Source organism: Cinclus cinclus, chromosome 4 (assembly GCF_963662255.1).
Source record: "Cinclus cinclus chromosome 4, bCinCin1.1, whole genome shotgun sequence".
Classification (NCBI taxonomy): domain Eukaryota; kingdom Metazoa; phylum Chordata; class Aves; order Passeriformes; family Cinclidae; genus Cinclus; species Cinclus cinclus.
This window is the reverse complement of record NC_085049.1, coordinates 24,333,562-24,355,164: the sequence shown is the minus strand read 5'-3', so window position 1 is coordinate 24,355,164 and position 21,603 is coordinate 24,333,562.

Here is a 21,603-nt window from a genome sequence, read left to right as displayed (position 1 = left end):
TAAGCAACTCTGTGTGCAGACCATTTAGCTGGCTGTTGAACTGTCTTGTTTGTGCCCAGTAATGGTGCTTATAATTAGGAAGCATAAATAGAGATGCCCTTTGAAAAATGTGCTTTTCAACATCAAAGCAATGTGACAAATTGATCCCTTTTTTTTGCTGTTGCCAAAATGAGCCTGAATCTGGTTATGCTTGCTTGTCATGATGCTTTTTGAGAGCATTTTGCCCACCTGTATGTGTGGCACCTGAATGTCTGGAATTGAGATGTGATACATGCCAATATGCTGCATTCCTACAGGAAAATAAAGACAGGGAGTAAAGGTGTCTTTCTAAACTGAAATCATATAAAGTGATTCCCAAGGGGCAGTGGAGGGAGGAAATAGTCAAATTAGAGGCAAAGCAGAAAGCTGGATAGCCCTGTTTTAAGAAGGTTATCAGGGGATCTTAACTACCACATGAGGACAGGATCTTGATTTTTCTGCCTCGAGCAAAACAATTCCCTATCACTGCTGTCTGCACCAGTGTCTTTTTTTCTTTGCTGATCTCTGGCCAGGCTATAGAAATGCTGACTCTTTTTGAAAGCCTCTATATAGGTCTGTTGAATGTGAGCAGCTTCACATCTTTTATACTTGCATCCACCTGATTTCAACATCTGGTTTCTCATGGGCTCCTACAGTTAAAGATTAACCCTGTGTGCTTTTTTCTGAGGACTGGCTTTTCTTGTATTTTTCAAAGGAAAAAAACCTTCATTTTCCATACTTAGGGAATCTTAAACTCTGAAAATGTCATAACAGAGTGTTTAGAAAGGCCTAATAGAAACAGAATAAAATTTTAAGGCTTAAAATTTTTCATATGTCAGAACTAGAATACAATTAGCTGTTTGTTTTACAGTGGTGATTAAATTTATCTTTGCTTTCTAATAGATCTAAGTTTTTTTCAGATATTAGGAATTTAAAGTTAATTTAAAGTGGCCTTGAAAGATTCAGTCTCCTGGCTTTCCTAGATCAACCAAGTGATGATCTGCCATAGAAGGAAACAACGTTCACTGGTGTCTTTGCAGTAAGCTTTGCACAAGTTAGGTTGGGAAAGAGTCTATTATGTAAGTTCAAAATCCACTTCTCTTCCTTTGGTAGGTGTTGGAAGGATCTGGTCCTTGCTCTGAAGGCTTGTCCATCACATTCAAAAGAATTGTGGAAAAATGGTAAAATATGACTCTGAGAATTATGTTTTTTCCTCATGTTGGTCCTGTTCCTTAGGTAAATGGTGGACCCATTTGTTTTCCTGATCACAGCCAGTACCTCTTCATTTTGAGAGCTGCTATTTTCTGCCTGTGCCTGACTGAATTCCAGTCCTTGACATCACCTCTGCCTGCATGGGCTTGCTCCCTGCTTTCTAATTTCAACTTGACTGTCCATTCCTAAATGCCTTTGCCTCTCCTGACTGACAATGACTTTGTCAGGTAGCTTCAAATACAGCTTAAGTTTGCATCTCAGTGTTAGCCATACTGCCCTGCTTCTCACACTTGTGACTGGACTACTTAGAGCCAGGGACTCTGTAGGAATGATTCATTCATCCTTTATGCATGGTCATGCTGAGTCATTTCCAAACTAATGCTGCTGTTCCCACAACAATAATTAGTTGTGTGCTGCTGATGTGTTCCAGTTGGCTAAAAAATCTGATTTGAGAAACAAAACTCTAGGAGTTTTACCTCCTAACAGTTATGTTCTGTGTCTTCTTGGAGAATGTTTTAATGTATGCTGTTTTCCCACCAACCGGGATATAAAGGAGTTTTCCTGTTTGACCTTTCTTTATTCTAAGATATTAAAATTTCAGTATACTCCTATGGTGCCAGGGGCTGAACCTTTGAGCAATGATCCTGATCTCTGCATCCTACAATACAGTGTTCCCCAATTTTGGTGCCTGATTTTTGGAATGTTTGAGAAGTGCACACATAATGCTGTGACTTCCTTGGCACCCTTTCCCTTCATTCCTTTGACTCTGGAAAAGATGCCTTTATGGTTTATTCACTTTATTTATTGATCTCTTACACTTTAGCATAACTCTTGTAGAAGAAAGGCAATCTTTACAAAGAAACTACATCCAGCACATTCAAGTAGAAGAGATCTTGCTTTCACTGGAAAAGAAATGTTTCTGGAGGAAAGTTTACCTACTAGTCTAGTGGTCAAAAAATAAGGTGCAGGAGCTGTCACCACCTGGAGAGCCAAAACAGGAGAAAGGAAAGGGAATGGAGTAGCTGCTCCCTACAGTAAACAGAACTTACACATAGGCTGGGGCTGCTGAGAAGAGACAGCCCTATGAGGAAAGAAAAGTAACTTTCTACTGGGACACCTACAGGAAGGATAAATGGATAATAAATTACAAACCCACAGTGTTTGGGAAGAGTTAAGGAAGTGACAAAATAGATTAAACTTGGCTGTGCCCCTCAGGAGAGACACAGCCATGTGTTGCTTTGACATTGGGCAACAGACTAATGCTGCCTCACACAGAATTGCTGTGTAATCCTGAAAGAAAATCGTTTCCTCCAGTTTCACTGGATGCTAAAAAAAAAAAAATGCTTCTGCTTAGCGCAGAAATGCTCTGAGAGGGCCTCCTTGAGGGAAACACTTGGCCCAGGGGTGAGGTCTGAAGAGCTGTAGGAACCAAGGTGACAGGGTGTACTGCTGTGATAAAATCCAGATGCTGCCATAGAGAAGTTCTAGTGTTGAAAGTAAGGCAAAAGTCTTAGGCTGCTTTTCACAAGGCATGGTTGAACTTGAAGGCCTAACAAACAAAGCTGAGGAAGTGAATTCTTGGACCCCCATGGACCACTGGGTGTTTTCTACCAGTCAATATCTTCAGGCTGTTCTCATTTTGAAGTTGTGAAGGTGCTGTCCCAGCTTCTTCCCTACCTGGGAACCATGTTGTCATGCTTTGCTCCTGACAGTCCCTGTGCCAAGGGCTCTGCAGGGATAATTTTAGTGCTGTTTGGATACTCAGACTCAGCCTCCAGTCTTGGTGCTAGTACTGTTGAGTGGGGTTATGGGGAGCAGAAGAGCTTATGAAGTGGTGCTTAGCTGTGTGATGACTTCCTGAGAGTCAGTGCTCAAATCTCCAGCAGATTAATTTTTGTACCTACCAACATCCTACTTGTTTGTGAGCAAAGTCCCTGATCTAATTGCTGTCGCTAGAGCTGCACTGAACTTGCACATTGGTGACCTTTTTTGTCACCAGACAGATGGGGAAGAATAGGACAAAATATGTCTGATCAATATGTTATGTGACAAAACTGATCTGAGAAAGCTGTGGTTGAACATAGCTGTCATTGACTCAGACATCATGGAGGTTATTTTCCTAATGAGATAATTACAGGATTTACAAATGGAGAGAAACTATTGAAGTAATTTTGCCCCTTCCTTGGCAACACAGTGCTCCTATATCACTCTTTCCTGGTTCTCTGCGTGTCCACAAGCACTTAGCTAAAATTAATTCTCAGCTTTATCCAATCCTTCTGAATGAGGATAAACAGTGTTTAGCTTTCTAATACTTTTGGAAATAGATGGAGTCTGATATCATAGAGGGTGGAGACAGTCTGGTATCAAAAAGGAGGGAGTTGTGCCATCACAAATGATGGAGGGAATGTGGCACCATAGCAGATGGAAAGAGTCTGGAATCACAGAGCTTGGAGGTAATTTCACATCACAGAGGAAAGAATGGAGTCTGGCTTCATGGAGGGTGGAGGTAGTCAGAGAGGATGGAGACAGTCGGGAATTGCTGGGGAAGGGAGAAAAGATGTTGTCCCCACAGAGGTAAGAGGGTTTCTGCCATCCTGGATGTTCAAGGGAGTGTGATGTCATAGAGGAGGAAAAGAGGAAAATCCTGCAATCCTCTCCTGCAGGTGGTGGTGATCAATGGTTGTTTTAAAGGCTCTCTTCCTGAAAGGGATTGAGTGGCAAGCCAGCTGGCTCTGCTGTAAGTTCCTGCTTAAATTTAGGGGAGAGAGCAGGTGAAGAAGAGGACTGCCAGAAAGGCCAGAGGTGTACTCTAGGGGTCTGGGATGCAGCCCTGCAGCCTGGGAAGTGGAGTGGGCACAGAGGCTGTTTGAATCCATGAAGACACAAAGACAGTCACTCACCATGTGTTCAGGCCCCGTCTTTGCACAGCTGATGTCCTGTGGGACTCAGGAGTCTCTCTGCAGTGTTTTTGGATAGACAGGAGGGGCTGTTCATAGCCACTGAAAAGCAGGGAGCCAGGGGAGATTTTTGTTCTCTCTCTCTGCCCTGCCTTTCCTATTTCACTGTTAATTCTTTGTCTTTCCTGCTCCTACCACAGTGAAACAAAACTGGTTTTCCTTTTGTTTCTAGTGGTTTTATCTTTCTTATTCTCACAAATTAGCACAATGCTGCAAAATCTGGACTGCAAATCAAACAAGGATTGGACTTTGTAAATGGGAAATTAGATCTATTTTGCTTTAAAAAAGGAGTTATAACTCTAACCTAAAAGCATGCTTAGATAAAATTTTCTGAGACCAATGCTTTTAGTAGACAGTAATTTCAACTTTCAAGAGTCCTCTTCATCCCAAGTATGAGCTAAATGGAAAATATCAGTGAAAGAATTTTATAAATATATTTTAAATCACACATTCATTTCCTAATTTTTAACTGGTGCTTAAGCAAAACTTGGTCAACTGCTCTAGCATTAGATTTTCCAATCACTTTTTAAGTAACACCTTTACCATGGAGTATTATTTGGCACAAAGTGGCATTACAGAACATCAATTTAATTTTTCCACCATTTGCTTTCAGTAGACAAACACAGATGATGTGTGACGCAGTTTTATTAACACAGTTTAATAAACAGATTTCTCATTTGTGGTTTCTCCTCCATATCCAGCTTGAGATGAGAGGAAAAAAAAAGCTTGAATAGAGAGAAAGCCTTAGTGAAGGAGAAGGTCTGCCAGGCTTCAGGCTGGCTTGACTGAAGGATGGTGCCCATGTAGGCAACAAAAATCGAGCTCAGCTTCATGCTGGAATGCAGAAGTCTCCCAAGCTTGTGTTGAGATATCGTCTCTGAGCTGTCAATGTTTCAGTGGCAGGCTTGCCTGGCTGCCAAGCTTTGTGCTTTGCAGTCCCTCAGAACTCTTCTGATGGAAGGGAGATGAAGAAGAGAAGTCTGGGAGTAGTGAGCTCTGCTGAGATGATGGTGACAACACAGGGGCGCGGTGCTTCCCCCACCACTCACCTTGGCAGGAGCTGATGGCTAATTAGCAAATCCTCTTGGTGCTTCATGTGTCAGCTCTTGTTGCTTTCCTACTCACCCTCACAATTTCCTTTCAATATATGCCATTCTTCATTTTCACATGCATACCCTCTTCCTGGAATGTGTTAGAAGCTTGTCTCCCCTTGCAAAGCTTCTCTGCCCCAGGCAGGAGCAGTGCACAACCAGCTGTGTGTCCCTGCCTTTGCAGCCCTTCCTCTGGGCAAAGTCACAGCCCCAAAGGTTTGCTTTCTAAGCCAGCCATAAGAGCATGTTTGGAATATAATGAACCTCTCTAATGCCTACACAGCACAACAGGGGATGGTTTCTCACCTGCTGTATGAATTGCTTAATCTAAAAAGGTGATAAAATGGTGGATCTGAATGTATTGGTTGACCAGAGGTTGATGTAGCTAATTCTGCTGAAAAAGATAGAGGGAAATATTGGTATTCTCCTTCAGGACTGTGCTTTTTTTTCTGGGTTAGAGTTAACATTCTTCATAGTAGTTAGTATGGGGCTTTGTTTTAGATTTCTGCTGGAAATTTTGTTGACAACACAGGAATATTTCAGTTTTTTGCTGTCACTACAGGAATTTCAATTTTTTTTTTTTTTAAACAATTGCAGCTGACTTTTAAATCTTTTCACCAAAAACCACCATTTCCTCAGGGGAGACTGGCAAAGACTACACCAATTCCCTTCTGGCTTTCTGTACTAAAATGGAGTGTGGCTAGCCTGGGTTACTCTGTGCATTAAATAATACATGTTCCTGCTATTGCAGATGCTCAGAACCCTGGCAATGCTCTTGAGATCCCCCAGTCTCCTTCACATCCGTTCATTACAGATGGGTGTCTTTAACCTTCTGCTAAAGCTGCCTCTTGGTTGCCAGTGCTGTTGTGGTGTGTTGGGTTGGCCCTGGCTGGATTCCAGGCACCCAGGCAAGCCCCTCTCTCACTGCCCTCCACAGGGCAGGGAAAAGGAAATACAGCCAAGGGGTCATGAGTCCAGAAAAGGACTGGGAGAGAGATCTTTCATCAAATACTGTCACAGCCAAAACAGCCTTTAAGTAGAGATATTAATTGAATTTTTTACACTGACACAATCAGAATAATGAGAAGTAAAATAGAGCCTTAGAAACACCTTCCCCCACCACACCTCCCTCCTTCCCAGCTCTACCTCCTCCCTCACTGGTGTGGGGAGACAGGGAATGGGATCTGGAACACTTAGCATTACAGACCTAGACCTACACTGATGCAAGCAGCAAAAAGGTGACTGTGAAAGCCCAGATTCCCTCTGCTCTCAAAACATGACAGTCTTTTTTTTATAATCGTCCAATTGTATGATTTTCAAAAGGAAAACTCTACTGATCTACAGAAACTTTCTGAAAAGCTTTGAGGCAGGCACAGATGCAGAGCAAGGGTCTGACAAAGGAAAAATATGCTAATGCATAAGGCTTGTCAGCTGTTGCTGATATGCAGAACAGAAGTAATTAACTCTCCATGAATAGTTAAATTTGAGGAGTTAAGAAGTGACTCTGTTCCACAGCCAGCTTAGCAAAATAACTGCATCCTGTGGGTTTTGCCATGAATTTGGAAATTTTATCTGAATTTGAAAAGCTGGTCCCATAGTTCTAGTCAAGCTGTGCAAATACTCTGAGCACATTTAATATATGCAAATTAAATTAATGTTAAATCACCGTGTCTCTGTGGTAGTGAATAAAACAGAAAAAGCAAAAGGGATGCGCAGCAAAAGGAAGTGATTCAGCTGTCAGACTGTGTGCACGAATATTTCTCCAAACTCCTTGAATAGAGAGATTACAAAAGTACAGTTTTGCTTTAAAAAGCAAATACATTTTAAAATGGTGATATTATTGTGTCTCTGCCTCATCCTACACTACTCCAGCTTTAGATTTAATGTTAAAACTTGATAATTTAGTTTTCTAAAATTAGCCTACCAGGATATGCCTTACATTTTGCTCTTTTGTGAATACTTCTTTAGACATTCCAGGCCATAAAAATCAGTCCCCATAATCTCACTGTAAAGCAAATGTTGTTACTTCCTTGGTCAGATTAATTACTAATCGAGGTTGGACTATTTTAGGGCAGGAAGTTCCAAAGAGTTCAGTTCTGCAGCAAGGATTGTAATCTTGTATCTCCAAAGTCTAAGAGCAAGCAGGCAGATAGAAAACTGAGGAATTATAAATGCTATAATGCTGTCGAATTCCAGGTTAAGGAGAAGTGTAGCACTTTGGAAGGACACATCTCGTGTCCCTCAGTTTGTTTTACAGCTCAAGTTGGCTGCTGGGTGGGGGCTGCAGCTCTGCTCAGATTGCTGTCAGTAATAAAAAGTGGCTCAGTTTTTGTTTTGGGTTTCTGTCAAGCTTTATTTTCTTTTCTGTTTTTTTTTCTTAAGACCAGTGGCACCAACATTGACACTCATGGACTTTTAATAGGAGCTAGTAAAAAGACAAGACCATGAATAAAAGTAATTATCTTTTGCTGCTTCTTAGAGAAAGCACATTAAACTTGTGTTGAATGAAAAAAAAAAAAAAGTTGTGTCTAGGATAATTTTTAAAATAATGTCTCTTATCAATATTTTGCACGAGCTGGGAGGAAATTATTGTACTGTGAAAATGCTGTTTTAACTGAAGGGCCTCAATAATCAAGCACTGAGGGAATTCTTTCTCTAGTGACCTATTTTTGGTGGTTTTCTCTGTTTTAAAGAAAAACTGATTGTCAAAAAACAAAACAAACCCTAGATAAGGACAAAAACCTTTTCAATAAATCAGGGTGTTTAGTTTAAAAATGTTCATTTGTAGAAGGACATGCTGTGAAGTACAAACATATATTATTAAAGGAAAAATTAGTGTCTTGTATTTTCACACACAGAAAGGGGAAAAATGGGGGCACTATTGTTTCTTTATTCCATCTCCCAACTTCTGCTTCCATATTGTCCTTTCTCCAACATAAACCCTGTCCCATGTCACAATGTCTTCTCTCTGCCTGAGCTTGAGCAATATTTTCTCTTCAATCCTATCAAGTATGAAATGTTTTTTTTAAATATTATCTTACAGCAGTAACTGTAGTCTGCCATAGGAAACAAACCCCAAACCTGAGCAGAACCACCAGCCTGGGTACTAGGAGTCACTTGTTGCTTTCCAATTATTTATCAAGTGACCAATGTACATAAAGGAAGCGTTTATGAAAATATATCCAAATTTATGCTGGAATGATTGGTGTGACAGTAATTGCAAAGGGGCTTGTATGGAGGTGGGAGGTCCCTGAAGTCAAGTGTAACCTCAAAAAATAGCAGATGCCTCAGAGTAGTTTATCTAAGTGGGTTAAGAGATAATATATGAGGGAAGAAGAGCTAAAATGAACTGTTTGATCTGCTACCACAGCAGAGATTGTCAGAGGAGATGTTTTCTCTCTGAAGGTACAGTCAAGTAACTCAGATTTTTGTGGTGATGCCTTGGCCATTGCTAGCAGGAACAGAGGAACTAATTCCCATGGTTCTGGCACATTTCCCTTTAATGCACTTCCTAACATTCACCTTCTGTTCAGGAGCAATCACACCGAAACTCTTGGCATGCACCCATCAAATTGCATGGAAATTTTGTTCCACAAGGACATTCTGTGTATTTCAAAGCTGACACTGAAGAACAAAATAGAATCTAAAACCTTCCACCTTTTCTCTTGGATTTTGAAAGTTTTCTTCACATTGGGTTGTCAGTAAAAGAAAAGTATGAGCCCAGGTCCTGTGAAGATTGGTCCTTCCCATGGGAGCACCAAGGCTTTGAACGCTCAGCTTTGCAGAGTGCCCATTAGTCATTGCTGGTGTCAGGGGCTGATGCACTTCTCTGTGCAAAATCTGCCTGCTCAGGTGTGCTGGGAGGCCATCCATTTCAGCAGGAAATGCTGTAACTTCTTTCTGACTGACACAAAAGGTCAGAGCACAAGACAGCTGCACACACCAAGGAAGGTGATGCTGGTGCTGCCTCTGGCTTTAGCCTCTCTTGTATTTGGGAGATGGGCCTGGACCCATTTCTGGCATGGGGTAGAGGGAGAGCAGGGAAATCAACAACTCATTTAGGCCTGGCATGTGTCACAGAAACTCTGCTGCTTCCCAGTCTTTGGCATGGCAGTGTCCACAGTGTCCTGTGGCCTTAATAAATCAGATAGCAGGCAAATGGTGTTTGAGACTTTGAAAGCTGAAGTAAATTTTCTAGGTGTTTCTTTTGATTTGCCTTTGTCTGAATAGTAATTTTTTTTTTTTTTACAAGCAGTGAAAGTATCTCCTTTTCCTTGTGGCCTAAAAGTCCATTCCTAGGTGAGATGCTGGACTCCAGTGAGGGGATCTCTTTTGTTCACCTGAGCATCAGCAGCAGACCTGGAGGCAGCCTTCTCATTGCAGAGATGCTCATGTGTCAGAGGGTGAGAGGCTTGAGGTACTTTTCCTTTCTCAGGCTTTGGGGTCAGTTTATATGGCTGGAAACCAATTTCTTTCCATGTGCTTCCACCACCTTCTCATCAAGTCCTCTCTGAGCCCCTTGCTTCCAGCAGAATTCACGGGATCAGGAAGGCCCATGGAGCACGTGCTGCCTTCCTTGGGAGATGGTGGTGGGACATTTTCTGTCTCACAGATCCACTCTGTGACTCTGGAGGGGAAATGTGTGGGGCGTGCAGTGCTGATCTGGCTGCTGTGGACCCTTTGCTTTGAGCTGGTAATGGTCAGGAGACCTTGTTTTGACACTCTCCTTGTTTAGGTAGAATGGAAAATACTCTGGGGTTTGATTATTTATTTTGTGGATTATACATAACATGAATGGGAAAGCAGTGAGATCCCAGGAGAACCCTTTTTCATGATGATTAAAGCAAAATAGAATTTGAGGTGTTCTGTTACTTTTTTTCCTTTCAGCTACCTAAGTATAGCTGCACTTGAAAGGATTGCATGATAAGAGGGCAAACAACAAATTCTTCCTTTCAGGAATCGGGGAAGATACTTCTCTATTTATATAGTTGGGGCCAGATTAATTCCTTTGATCATGAATTGCAGCTTGTCTGTTACAAGCATTATTTCATACTTCATCTTTTCGCATGTAGTTTCTTTTCCTTTTGATCTCTCTCTGTTACTTCTGCCAGTTGTGCTATGTGAGGAGAATAAGCAAACTTAAGACCTGGATTGGCACTGGAAAAACACATCCCTCTAGCTGGTAAATTGATCTTGTTGGATGCCTTGCAACTTTGACCAGGAAGCAAAAGCTTAGTGGTTGTCCTGGACAGTGAAATGAAGAATTTGTCTGGCATCCATCTGGCACCATCTGCAGAGCACGACCCTTGCACTTGGCTCCTTGTGCTCTAGTGCAAACCGGGCACACAAACCTGCAGTTTCTAAACTCTCGGGAGCAAATCTCAGGGAACATTGGAGAACTCAGTGGCCTTTTTTTCCATCAGGAACTCTGGAAGGCTGGAGGCTGCACCGTAGATTTTCTTTTAACTTAGAGGTTAGGGCAAAAAGCTTAAATGTACCCTTTGTGAAACCCTGGGGGCCAAGAAGCTGCAGAGACTCCTTCCATGCTGCTGTGGTAGATAAACCAAAATACACTGATGTTATATTGTTTTCCTATTTTTTACATCTGTGGCTGGCTGCATTGCTGATTCAGATCCCATATTTTATTTGCAATAACCTCCTCCTTCCTATTTTTTTCCAATAAAGATGAATTCCAGGACACAGAGCTACAAATACTTCCCAGCTGAATATGTAAGTATATTGAACACATTGATTTTTAGAATTTTAAACCTCATTTTTTGTTTCCCTCTTTCTTTTAACCTCAAAACCAGTGAAAATCCTGTCTGGAGAGGACTTCTTTCCTTCCTACCCAATTGCATTTTATCTCTGTTAGTGACTTCAGTAATTTCATTCCACCAAAGAGTCTTTGTTATGCCCAGCTCATTGAAATGCAGCAATTACACTGTGTCTGTTGTGAACTTCTGTGTCCCTGTGCCTATACAGCTGTGTGATGCCCCATGGCTGTTGGGAATCTTGTGTGACAACATTTTGTAACACAGTATTGGGAAAACACTGACCATCACTGCAGCTGCAGGTGACCCCAAGGAGGGACCAGACTGTGACCAGAGTAGTCCAAGTGCCCTTGTAGGAAGCCTTCAAGAAATTTTCTCACCAGCATTTTGGCCTTTTTTTCAAACTCCAGGTTAGGCTTAGTTTCCAGGTAACTTCTTCCCAGCTTCCTGGTTTTTAATCTTTGAGAAAAATTTCTGTATAGCTTGCCTGTTCTTGTGTATGTTTTAGCTTCTCCCTGTGATAGTGACTTTCAAAAAGCATCTCCCACCCTTTAAAGAGAATTGATGGACAGCACCAGGTCTGGGCAGCACAGTGGGGGTGTGAGGAGTGGAGAGCTGTCAGGAACAGTAAAGCAGGTTGGCACAGACAGCACCAGCCACCTGCAAGCACAAACTTGGTTTCTGAAAACAGCAGGGAATTTGAATTGAGGCTTCTCTTTGATGTGAATTTATATTTCTAGACAAAATCAGTATGGGATGACATTTCCCAACCATTCCATTGATTATCTGGCTTGGCACAGATGTTGTTTGGTGTCTGCTGGGGGAACTTCCATCCTCTATGCTGAACATTTCCCTCCTGTTTGGTGACTGGCTGATAAACATGGATGGGCGGGTGGGTTCCCAGCACATGGGCAGAGGGATTAAGTGGCTTGGAGAGATGGGATGTAGCAGGATCTCACTTCTTGAAAGGTGAATCCTGGGTGGGGGCTGCTCAGTGATGTTTAAAAACTGCTTAGTGAGACTATGTAAAGAGCCAGTGTTAATATATGTTAACAGGGCTTTCCTGAACAAGCCCTGTTAACATCCTGAGTGAAAACACAACCAGTTCCTTGATGGGGAAGTGCCAGGCAGTGGGATTGTATCATCCCCAGGCTGGCAGACGAATCAGCTTAGTGATGTTTTCTATAGAAAAGGAATAAGTTAGCTGTCCTGTCTTATCCCAGGTACAGAGCTGGGGAGTGGTAAATGACTTTCTGAATAAGGGCTTGGTCCTGTCATGTGCCCTGAACATAGATGTGTGGACCCCCTAAGGTTCCTGCCAGCACTGTGGGTCTGGAACTGCCTGTATTTACATTTCAGCTTGTCTGCTGCATTGGATGTGCTACATCCAATGGCTTTTTTTGTTCCATTTTGCTTTCTAGACACTGGTGGAAAACTGTTTGTAAGAAAGGACTTTTTTGTTTGTTTGTTTGCTTTTTTGTTCTTGTATTTATTTCCCTTTGGAAGTAAAATGCTATTTAAAAGAGATGTGCTGCTTTCCACATGTACTATACCTGCATTCAAATTTCAGAAAGTATGGGCAGAAGTGTGTTTGACTTTGAGCTGCATTTAATAAATTGCTCCATAGCCCTCATGAAGTTATGCTATTACAGCAAGTCCTGAGAACTCATTAGTGCTCCAGGTAATTTGGGCATGCACACTGGATGGACAGAGGGACAGAACAGAGGGTTTTGTCTGTGGCCCTTTGGGTACACAAGCCTGTGGAGCTCTGTGTTACAGGGGAAACAGAAGAAAGCAAATAGGTCACAATGGAGGCACAAAATTCTCCTTTAATGCTTTAATCCCATCCTTATATTTTAGAAGCTGCAGCTGATCTGTATTTTGTCATTACTGTTGTCATGAGGCCACTGTAATTGATATATCTTTAGCCTGCTACCTTGCTTTTCTTTATACATGTAATTGAATCTTTAAAGAGCTTTAAATATTGATGCAGTTGCACAGTTGAGAAAAGAAGGCAATAAAGGGAGGAAAAATAAAAAGACTAAGTGAAAATAAAACAAAGCAAGTGAAAAATGGAGTGGCTAGCAAATAGAGATTACCATTTCCTAATACTGCCAGCAATCTGGTATGAAAATATATAGAAAGTGAGAAGGTGGCAATGATAACGAATCTGCCACAAATGGAAATCCTGGGGCCATGCGGAGGATGCTGGACAGCAGCAGACTGCAGGGCATCTCTGCATCTCTCCCAGGTTGCAGAAATCCCATTGATCTAGAGTGCTGCTTCTCATCCAAGTGATTCCAATGTGCTTCCATGCCACCACTAAGCCCTTGGTGGATAGACATGATGGAACCATAACCTGTCAGCTCTGCAGATATGGACAGTCTCAACCCCTTGCTTGCTTGCCAGCATCTCATTTTCATGATTTGTTGTTTTAACTGTGTAAGTGAGCACCAAATCTGACTCAGAAGCAAGCCACAGAAGGCTCTGTATGTTGCTGGGGAAAAAGCCTGATAAAACGAGACAGATGCTATCATAAAACATAAAGCAGAAAATCTGTTAAATAGAGCTTCCCTTGAAGAAGGCAAGTATCTCGTGCAGTATATATTGAATTTTCTGTGTTTTTTTGTGTTTACTTTTGACTTGTGAAGCTGCTGAAGCCTCAGCTGGGTGTGTGTGTTACCGTGAGGTTGCATGTGCACCCAACGCTGAGAAACAGCAGAAGCTGAATTTTTCAAACAATACGTCAACTTCGGCACTCTGGTTTTCTAGAGTAGCCAGTTATTGAGATTTCCACACAAAGAAAAACAATTGAGGAGTATTTGTTTGAACTCAGAGAACCCTAACTATTTTTTTAGGAGAACAAGTCTGCTTCTTGCAGTCTGCTTCCTTGCAGAAAACCTGCCAAGACAAAATTGCTAGAAGATGTTGTGAGGAGTAAGCCAGTTGCAGGGGTGGGTGCTGCAATGGAAAACCCACAGCTTCAGGGTAGGCTCAGATTTCTGGAAGTAAGAAAAGATGAACCATCAGCCTGGAATCTTTATTGAGAATAAATTTTACAGCACATCAGAGGGTGCAGAAGAGTCTTGACAAATTTGGGAGCAGTGTCTTGAGGAAGGCTAGAAGATCATGAATCCTCTCTTTTTCAGTGTTCTGCTGATACTTGCCCAGACTTTGGGATCACTGAGAAGACATTAAATGATTTAATCCATATTAAACCCTCAGGTATTTGGGTATGTGTGTCTGATATATTGCTGAATTGCTATACTCTCAAGTAAAATCAACAGCAACTATTAATGAGCAGAAAAGGAGGAGGTAGAAATGTTATTGTAGCAGGGATCCAGGAATAGCACCAGTATCTGAGTCTCTTTTCTACCTGGGTGTCTGTGAAAAAAAGGCTTTTTGTGTTTGCTTTTTGGTTCTTGTATTTATTTCCCTTTAGAAGTGAAAAGCTATTTAAAGGTGACTTGCTGCTTTCCACGTGCAATGTACCTGCATTAAAATTCAAACAATATCACATCATTACTAGTTCTAGCTATGCTGTCATGTTATTTTGTCCAAGACATTCACATTTTAATGTCCTTCACTCTGTGGTTTTCTTTATTTTTTTTTAATTTGATTTTTTTTGATAACACATCTGTTATCACTTATCCCTAGTACCTTCACCAGGCCATTTGGAGATGCTTGGATATTGCAGTGCCCTGGCACATTTGGGAATGTTCCCCTCTTTGTGTACCATTTTTCAGTTGTTCCTTAGGGCTGGTTGGTTTGGATGTGGCAATGCCTGTGCTGTCACAGGAAAACATCACCAGACCCCCCAAAAATTACACAGATTCATGTTTTAGTGTTCCTCAGATAACTGTTTTTACACATTAGGGGAATATTTCCACAGCTTCTATGAAGTCTGAATTTCCTGTTCCTTCTCAGCCCTTACAGTTCTTTAGAACTGATCATCCTGAAGAATTTTCCTTGTAAATTGATGTTAAAAAGAAATTCCTATCTTTATTTAGAAAAAAACAGTGGTAAAAGTTTTGTGTGTGATAAAATTTAAGACTGAACTTTTTACGGCCCCACATAGGAAGGTGATGGAAAATGCTCATTCATCCTGGTTCTTGCACTAGCTGCTGACATGAGGAACACCCAGCCTGAAAACTTGAGCTTCTTCAGCTCCATTTAAACTTCCTTTTTTGCTGTAGCAGATGCACATTTTCTGTGGATCACAACAGACAAGGACTTGAGTAGTATCTAAAGTTATATATCCGCTTGCTGTGCTGATCAGAGAACAGCTTGGTTTATTCTGAAAAAAAAGCTGAGATCTGGGGAGAGCTCCCCCTCCTCACACCAAGTTCAGTATTTGCAGAAACTGTGTGCAAGAAGCTTTTCTATTTCCATTTTAAGCTTTAGAGGAAAATTTAATGTGGTACATACAGCCAGAAAGTTTGGAGTTTTTTTTAAAAATCCATTTTTGAATGTGTCTCTCTGAAACATGTGTGACAGAATAAGGTCCATCTTAATTTTTATGAGATTATTTTCTTCCAGTTTTGGTAGAATGGAAGCAGCATTTTTCTCTGAAAAAACTCAGTTAAAAAGTTGAATTGTCTTTGGTCCCTATGGGTTTGACCTTATCCCTACTGCTCAGGCTGGCCAGCATTTCTTCACAGCCTTCATTTAACCTCTCACCACACCACAAACCTTCTCCACTATTCTGTGGTGCTTCTCTGGAAAGTTAACCTTGCCTCTGTTTACGTTTTTTTCCATAGAGTGGGAAACGAGTCCCTCATAAAATCAGAAATAAAAACATCACAGGACCTGTTGCTGGTTAATTAAATGTAGAGGAACAACCAAGGTGCTTTAAAAACCACAGAATTTTGTTTGGCTGGTTTTGGGTTATTTTTGCTTTTGTTTTGTAATGAAGGGTGATACTTACAGTGTCAGCTGTGGAATGACAGAAACTTTGCCCTGAACAAAATTCCATATGATGACTAAGTAAATGGAAAGCTACGAAAGAAAAAAAAGGTGCCAAATACAGGTTATATTTGACAGTGTATCAAGGAATCCAGCAGGACTTGAAAGATACCTTAAAAACTGGCACGTTGAGGCCAGATCCAAGTAAAGTCTAGGTTGATTTTTTTCTCTCTGTTCTGGTTATGGGTGTTCATGGTGATCTTCTCAGCTTTGATAGGTGCATTTCCATGATGGTTTATTTGTTGTTTTGTGGTGTTTTGGTGAAGAACTTGTTTAGCAAAAGTAGCTGCTAAGGGGGTCATAATCCATCAAAGACCCCCCAAAGCAGCCTGCAGACTGGTTCCTGAGGCCCTGCAGCAGGAGACTGCACATGATGCAAAGGGATGCAGCAGACAGAGGGTCTTGCAAGGCAAGTGTCAACCCTGACCCCCCAGGGGAGGTGTCTGGGTGTTCCCACCTGGCCCACAAGTATATTAATCTCCTGAACTCTATGGTTTTTTGGGGACCCTCCCCACTAATAAGACAAGATGGAGAGGATCAATGGGATGCTGTTGAGATTCACAGAGCAGTGATATTTTCTACTTAATCTGTCTCTGCTGCTATCTCTCTCTCTCTCCCCCCCCCACCCCTTTCTATTTCTCTCTTTCAGATTTACTGTTAAATAAAATCCATACTATTGACTTTGGCATATGGTCTCATTTGCACTTTAATTCAAGCAGAGGCATCTCCAAAAATTTCAATAACTGGATTTTAGCAGCTATGTGGGGGCAAACAACTGCCTAATTAAACTCCTTTGCAGGAGAACAGGAACTGGCTGAGGCAACAAGGAGTGACTGAGCATGTTGAGGTGAAGGTTATATTCTTCTGCAGAAGGTTTTAAGGGGTTTGCTGGTATGAGGTGAAACCATTGTAGCATTGGTAGCCCCAGTTTCCCCACTGATGTAATCTCTACATGTACCATGCAGGCAACCAGCAACCTGAAACTCCCAGCTCTTAATCCCTTTAATCTCCTTGTCTTCTGAGCAATGCTATAAATTAGCAGAGTACCTTTTTTCACCCCATCTCATTATTTTTTCCCTTTAGAAAACAAATTCAATTTGCTTTATTCTTCAAGAATGAAAGGCAACATTGTGGGAATTGTGTTTGAATTGAAATGTTCCTTTTCTTGCTAATATGTTATTGCCAATATTTGTTTGTTTGTTTGCTGTGTTTAAATTTTTGGATAAAACAGAAAAATCCAGAGACAGCTGGATATACATTAATCTTAGCTAAAAGCTTTTCAGCAGATTAACCCTGGAAGGCAAAAAGGATGTGAACACAGCTGGAATAAATGATTGTTTTCTATTTCAAAGAATAAAGCTCTTTATTTTGGGGATTCACACTGAGAATTACAAAATTATCTCCTCTTGGTTTTTTTCAGACCTGTCTTTATAAGTGTCATGAGTGTAACTTACTGTATACCTTTATTTCTGTCAAGTTGATGAAGTATATTGCCCAAATCCTTCCTGTCCCTCTCCTGGATTACCATTGATAGCTCTGATTTCTTAGGGATTTTATCTGTTTATGGCAAGTTTGCTGGGAATTCATTAGAACTAAGACTAAAATCAAGGAGTATGGGACATATACATAGTTTGGTGTTCATGCCACACAATGTTCTTGCTGTGTCCTGTCATTTCCATCTATTACTGTTTGGTCCTGGAGCACAGCCAAAGCCCTCATGGGGGCATGAGGGATAACTACTGAGCATCCAGCACCTAAAGAATGAGAAATAAAGAGTCAGAGTTTCATTTTTGAGGCAGAAACTGAAAACAGGAAGAGTCTACTGAGTAAAAAAACACCCTTTAATCCTGGACTCACAGCAGTCTTTTGCTCTCATGGTGTTGTGCAGGTGTGCCAGTAGTTCCTCTGCCACAGAGGAGTTACTTTGGGCACAAATCCTTTTGGCATTGCACATCACTGACTCTGGCACTGAAACTTGCAGCATGGCCAGGGATAAGAATAAGCAGAGCCCTGTGTGGGACAGGTGAATGACTTGCTTGAGTAAAATTGACAGGCACAAGGCAGTTTGCAGCTCTGCCATGAACTGCCATGTGCTCCAACCTCACCCTGTCCTGGCACTCAGGACCTTTGTCAACTCTTTTGCCTTTGAACCACGTCAGACAGGCCCCACTGTCCCTATGCTGCTCAAAAACCAAAGCAAAACAAAGCAAAACCCCAATTCTGAACTGAAAAGCCAACAGCCCCCCTCTGCCCATTGCTTTGATCCTGAATATTTCTACCTCCTCTTTTATATACTTGTGACTTCTACACTTCAGTCAGCCTCCAGAAAAACTCATTGCAGAGGAGGCTGTTAGAGCAATTCCAACTGTGCAGAAAAGGCAGTTTTCACATGGCAGCTGAGGATTCCATATTCCAGCTGCTGTGATGCAAGCCAGGAGCGGTGTCCTCAGTGATGGATGCAGCACAGGAATGTCACAGCTGCACTTGGGGGATTTTGCCTGTGAAAAGGAAGGTGGCACTCAAAAAGGGCACATCAAATACAGAGATGACTTCATGACCCCTTTCAAAACTTCTTGATGTGGTGCAAGGGACAGATTTGCATTCATACTGTGTGGAAGAGAGGTCTGGACATATGTAAATTGATGCTTTTTTTCTTTTTTTTTTCTTTTTTTTTTGTTACTAAACCAGTGTCTGACTGCAAATCCATATGGACTCTATCTTTTTCTGTCACCTTCATCACAGCACTTGAAAACTTCATAAAAGTTTCCAGGTTGTTTCCTTGCAAGGTCAGACTTGGACATATGCCTCTTTGAGGGACCTGTGCTGGAGTTAGTTTCCTTCCCAGGGATTGGAATGGGGCTGTGGTTTGGATCTGTGCTGCACACAGGGCTGATAACACAGAGATGTTGTTGCTATTGCTGAGCAGGGATTGCACAGAGCCAAGGCTTTTCCTGAGCCTCAAAGGCCACGCTGGGGAGGGGCTGGGGGTGCCTGGGAGGTTGGCAGGAGAAACAGCCAGGACAGGTGACCATGGCTGAGCCAAGGGATGCTCCAGACCCTGTGACATCATGCTCAGTATGTAAAGGAGGAGGAAGATGGAAGGAGGGGATGTTTGCAGTGATGGTGTATGTCTTCCCAAATCGCTCTTCCTGGGGAAGGGGCTCTGCTCTCCTGGAAGTGCTGAACACCTGCCTGCCCATGGGAAACAGGGAATTAATTCTTTGTTTTGCTTTGCTTTTGTGTGAGGTTTTTGCTTTCCCTATTGGACTGTCTTTATTTCCGCCCACTAGTATCCTGGCTTTTATCCTTCCAGTTCTCTCCCTGATTCCACTGGTGGGAGTGACTTTGTGGTGTTTGGTTGCTGGCTGGGGTTAGACCACAACAGGACCTGAGATGGTGATAGCTGAACTGTGCAGTCCAAGGGCTCAGAGAAAGTTTCTGGCAGCCAAAACCCCACACAACCTCCAGCTGGGGTTTAGCCTTGGGGTTGTAAAATGTGTCCAGCACATTCTCGGTGACAGATTGATTTCTCAGAACATATTGCCAGGCAGTTTTGGAGAGAGGATATTTTAGATAAAAGAAGTATCCTGACATGAACATCCAGGGGTGTTCTGTCATTTGTTCTCCAACAGTTTATTGAAACACAAAGGATAATGAAAAGAAATTAAAACTTTTACTGCCCGTAGGACACTGTATTTCCTGTTGAGCTAAATTTTTTGGTGAGAAATATTGCAATTGAATTTTAGCACATTCTTTAGCATGTTTTGGTAGGGAGTAACTGCTGCTGCTAGCTCAGGCTGCATGTGCCTGAGCTCCCACTGCTTTCTGCTGCAGCTGCGGCCGCAGAGACCGGCAGGGGAGGAAATGTTCCTCTGCTTGACAGACAGTTTATAAAAACTGAATAAGTCTCCACTGTTTTAGAAGTCCTCCCCATTGTTCCCCTATCACCATTATAAGAAATCACTTGAGCTCCTTGGGGAGGGGCATCTCAAGACATTCCTGTAGTAACATAGGTTCACAGCAAAATTTTGGCTTTGGTTTCACCATAGGCATTTATTTCTTTTGTGTGTTTCAGTTTGTGGGAAACAGGGAAGACAAATTTTGACCATCCATTTTATTCTTTCCTGGGGTTTATTAATCACCAGACAGCAAGCAATACTTCCTGTAAAGTGTGGTTATTATTGCTTTGTTCTTGCTTCTAATATAAATATTTTTGAGATGTCCTTCTAACTGAATATGTTTGTGTTAAATCAGCAGTTCTGTTCTGTTTATTAAAACCAAACTTTTCCTTATTGAGTATTGTTGGAGAATTAATTACCAGCCTGTTCCTGAGTTCCTTCTTTTTCATCCAGGGGGGATTAAAGCAGCAGATGCTGGGAATGCATCAGCCACAGCAGTTTTCATAAAGCTTCCCCTGAAGACTCAAATTTGCTGTTCTGTCATGTATGTGTCTTGACCTGGAGATCAGATGAAGGCATTAGAAGAAACCTCGCATGTTTACACCCAAGAAGTCCCTACTAGGAGGGCCTGAAGAGAAGACTGTGCAATATTCTACAGGTGGGGAAATTTTCTTGGTATCCTCTCTCTGATGCAGTCTGTGGGAAGAAACAGCCCAACTTCTTGCTTTATACTCTCTTCTCTGAATGAAATCTTCTCTCTATAAGCTCCATGTGTGACACTAACCTACTAAGACCTGGCTGCCATCAAATGTATCCCACCCAGCCTCTCTGATCTGCACCTTGGAGCTTCAAAGCATGCGAAAACCCATGAGTAGTTCAGCTAAAACCAATGGTTTTGGGTATGCCAGGGTAGGTTTTCTTGGATGAGAAACTTCTGGCTAAAATGGCAGAAAGAAAAAAAGAAAAAAATCCTGCAGTTGCTTTGGCAAAAGCTTCATGTATTTGCAGAGGCTGCCTGCCACCCAGTTTTATATTTTCCTGTTACTTCTGAAGTTTTCTGCATGTCTTTCAGCGAGGAGCCATTTGTAGCACTCATTTTCCTAGAGCAGCTCTGGAGGAATTAACGATGTTAGACTTGAAGGGGATGGCCAAGCCAGTGGCTCGAGCTGGGACATGGCAGAGTGACAGAGAGCCAGAGTCTCTCAGCCAAGCAGGCTGAAACTTTCTGGGCCTGGGCCAGACCATTCTTCATGCTTGTAGACACATCCTTGGTATGTGCTCACGTGCCCGGGGTGACTGGTGGCTCCCTTTGATCCGAGGTGATCTCTGGATGTTTGACTTTGCCTGGGAAAGGAGCCTGGCTGAGGTACGAGGCTGCTGCTTGGGTATGTGCAAACAGGGGGGTTGGGGTTCCCTCTGGCTTCAGGGCTCACAGTAACCAGGCACATGGCTTGGCCTTCCTTCAGACCCTGCTGTTTTTACCCTACTCTGCTCCAAATATATTTGCTGCTGGCCAGCTCCCCAGGGTTTGTCTCCTCAATTCACCTCAGCAGCAAAGCCATAGCCCAACCCTGTGGTGCAAGATGGGTAGCACTGGGGCAGCAGAGTGTGGGTTTGAATCACAGATGCAAAGCTGTCACTTAAAGAGTGTTTTTTAAAATTGCTTCCTTCCTTTAGGGCATGCAGATGT